This window comes from Odontomachus brunneus, unplaced genomic scaffold (genome assembly GCF_010583005.1).
Source record: "Odontomachus brunneus isolate Ranch 3 - 2012 unplaced genomic scaffold, Obru_v1 Obru_scaffold_412, whole genome shotgun sequence".
NCBI lineage: Eukaryota > Metazoa > Arthropoda > Insecta > Hymenoptera > Formicidae > Odontomachus > Odontomachus brunneus.
Genome location: NW_022639862.1, coordinates 25,844 through 30,052, shown reverse-complemented (window position 1 = coordinate 30,052; position 4,209 = coordinate 25,844).

Below are 4,209 nucleotides of genomic sequence, written 5' to 3'. Positions count from 1 at the left end.
AAAAACTTTAGAAAGCGTTCTTGTTGGATCCTAGCTCCCGCCCTTGTGCCGCGTCTTTGTCCTATATATTTATTATAAATACATGTATTTTGTATGTATTTGTATGTACTATTAATATATACTATATTATATTATGTATTTATTAGTAAATATAAGTTTAGAACAGAGCTTATAATTTATAGCTGGTGCCACATTTTACACATTATAGTTGCGGATTGGATTCGAATTACGAGCTGCAAATTGTTGATTAGCCAATGAATCTGATTATCGATGCATTCGGAAACATACACCGTGTGCACACTACTAGACCTGTTGTGTTGGAGTGAGCGAGATACAAGAATGAGATAAAAAGAGAAGGAAAGTATTCAAGTGACGTTTCCGAACGCAGCTTATCTCAGTTAAAGTAGCTAGTTGATTCGCAATTTGCAATCTGAATCCAGGGCAGCGTTCCGAAATTCACTACCAGTATTGAAATTCTATAGTGTACGTGACATAAATTATCCCAGTAAGCAAAATGAGCACAACTTGAGCGCAACTTGACGTCAATTTTGTTCAACAAACCACATCAAAACCGTAGCCATCTGCGTCCTCATTCGGCTACGGATTTGGCATCAAGCCTTGACGTCAAGCATTGAGTGCAACTTACACCAACCTGCGCGCAAGCGTTGCGCTCAACACGTGACATCAAGTTGGCGGCAACACCGCAGCAACGGTTGCGCTCAAGCGCTGAGCGCAACTTGACATCAACTCAACATCAACGGTTGAGCAAAATCAGCTGTTGCTTTTAATGAAACGCATAGGTATATACTATATAATCTATATTGTTGGACTGTGATTTTGAAGAACATTCAAGAGAATATCTGTGCATATATATTTTTTTCTTTGATACAAATGTGAAATATACTTTGTCCGGTTGCGCCACCACATTGACAGTGCTTGCTAATGAATATATACTTTTTTTTTTCTTTTGATAACTCAGGGGAAAATGCATTACGCATCCCCCGGAGACCCGGGAAGGTCTCCGGGGGTATGTGGGACTCCCCTCCCCCTTTCTAAAGGAGAGGAGGAGGTATACCCACTAAAAACCGCTGAGTGTGTCCTTCACCGCGCGAGTAGGGCGACCCCCTGGCATCGCCTTTCGGCATTCTTCGGGGGGCCGCCCTGCGCTAGCGCTAATGCGCTCCTTACCCGGTGAGGGGAGGAGCGGGTTACGTACCCGCGGGCATCCCGCTCACCAGTTACGCCGTCCTCGGCATTTGCGCGGCGAGAGGCGGACACACGACCTCTCGTCGCACCCCTCCCGTTGTCAGTGCGCGTGTAATAAGTAAAAGTGACGGGTGAATTTGCATACAATGCTAGGGTTTTCTAGGATAATTCCGAGTGCCCGTATGAATAGTACTTGTTAACTAGACCATTACGGATCCAACGAGCCCTCGTGAGCTCAATTCCGTCCATTAGAAGCGAAATTTTAAGCGATTCAAAATTGCAAAGTGCCGATAATCTAAATTGACGATATATTATTTTAGACAATTTCTAAACAGTAACGTCGGGGATACCGATGATTTTTCTCCATAAAATAGACATAATTACGGACTTGCTCATCCAAGAAGCAATTACATCGGTCCATTATTGGTGGAGATATAAAATAAAAGGCACTGTCAGCGGTGACAGTTCGACTAACTTTTCTCACAATAGAGGTTCAAAGTCAACTTTGTTGTTAAGAGTGATAGTCTTGATTAAAAATAATATTAGGGTAGATACACTGATTAGATACTTGAATACCGAAGCGCGTTGATCTAGGTTATCCTGGTGACTGGGAAAAAATTTCTCGAGGCCAAAATTTGTTTCTCTATAAAAAAAATTAACTTCCGATAATTCTGGATTAATGAGACTGGGTATACGAGATCGCGCACTAATTACGAAGAGAATTTGACTAAGTTTATCAAAATCGGGTAAAAGTTACAGATTTTAGACAGAAAAAGACTCGTTTTCATACTTAGAAAATTGTTGAATAGTCATAAAGTCAAAAGTGACACAGAAGCTTCCTAGCTTCCTGAAGATTTGCATAATACGACGTAAACAGATAACAAATACAGCTGTGCAAGCAGATTTTGAATCGGTTAAACTGTTTTCCCTGTAGAAGCTGTACAAATTTGAGACTTAGTCAAGGAACCACTAAAATTTCACATAGGTTATTGTTGATAACAATTGAACGGATCATTCGAGATCCTTGAGACTAAACATACAGATTCCTCGCATTAATCGAGATCAGATCCAGGAGGAATTATTCGATTGTGACAATTAGTTTATTTTTTATTAAACAAAAGGTGTTAATTTTCGAGCCATTACGACCAAAATTTCTAAGATAGCTTTCAAAAACCAACTTTTGAACCAGGAGACAGAGCAAAGCTATGTGGTATACATTTAGAGCTCGTTGAAAGAGACTTGCATACTCAGTCACAGATCGTTAAGAGCAGTAATTAACCAGTGACAGGTAGGATTAAGTTAAACCTGTAAAAAACCTATTACACACTACTCTGACATAATTAAGAGTATTTTGAAACAAATTTCACTTTCACTAATGAGAGTATTACTAACTGAAGAGCAAACGACTATCATTTGTAATTAACATTTTTTACAAAATTAACAAAAGTGTGTAAAAACCTTAAACAGAGTAAAAGTAACATAATTGGATACATTTTTGTATAAATACTTACCTCATTGGCCGAACGTAAGAAATGTAAAAGGAGGTCCCGAGGGCGAAGTCCCCGGGTAGGGGTCCAAGGGGCGAAGCCCCTCGGCGGGGAGATGTCGAAGGGGGGTGAAGCCCCCCTTAGTCGGGGGGTTTCAGGGAGGGCCGAAGGCCCCTCCTGAATATCACAAAGCAATATATATCACACGTAAAATTTGTCGTACAGTACCCGACGATAAAGACGATTGTACCCCACAGTCGAAAAGAAAATGCTTCAAGAAAATGTTTCAAGAAAGTAATATAATTGTAATGCAACGCGTGCACACATGAGACGAACAAAACTTAAAATGAATCGCGCTTTTCACGTCGTATCTAGCATGGCCGATATGTAACCCGATATATTGCTGATTTATGTGTCGAAAAACGTGACAAAGGAAAATAAATGAAGGGCAAATGAGGAATAAAGGTTCCTTTTTTTCTCAACGTGTAAAAATATACTATAGAGAAAGGATACGTGTGTAATTGATTGACGCGCCGAAATTTATCAATATGCCGAATATTTATACACTTTATATTATTTATTTACATTATTTATACATTTTTACTTACCTTAAATATACATACGTTCATATTTTACCCATTCATATTGATATATTTACATATTATGTTTATTTCATAATTTTCAACTATACATTTACTATGCATTTATATTTACATATTTTTATATTTACAGATATCGTACAATTCATTAAAAGCATTGTGCAATAAATTCAAGTATACAAATGTATTGTAAGAAAGTCTAGGTTTTATCTTAACCCATTAACGCCCAAAGAAACAGAATTTTGTTTGTTATTTCAGACGTTGTAAGTAACATGAAAATCAGTTTTAAAATAGCTCCGAAGTACCTTATCCACTATTTTCGAGATCGCTCTTTCGATTGGTGAAGTCAGAATTGCATTTTAAAGTCACCAAAAAAAAATATGGCGGATTTTAAACAAAAAAGTGACAAAAATTCTGAGTTCTTCCGAGTTTGGGATTTTTTTGAGGGACAAAATGCCATCAAAATATTTTTGGACTTCAACCAAAAGTGCACAAAATAGTTCAAGATGACGACCAAATTTTTTCCCTGGCATGAAAAATTCCTAACCTCTTTATAATAACCGGAAAGCTCTGCGCGTTATTTGAATGTTGGAAAAAGAGATTCAAATAGCTGCCCGATCGCCCAAACTCTTTGAAAGTCCCTGGTAACTCGTATATGGGGGTTTTCGGAGTCGCATACATCAAGGTTTTTGGGGTCGCTGATCACGAATCTGAGGATAGAATTTCCAAATTCAATATGGCGGATCCAATATGGCCAACAAAATATTTAAAAAAACATCAAAACTGACTGAAAATGCATACATCAAGGTTTTTGGGGTCGCTGAACACGAATCTGAGGTTATAATTTCAAAATTCAAGATGGCGGATCCAACATGGCCGACAAAATATCGAAAAAAGCATCAAAACTGACTGAAAAT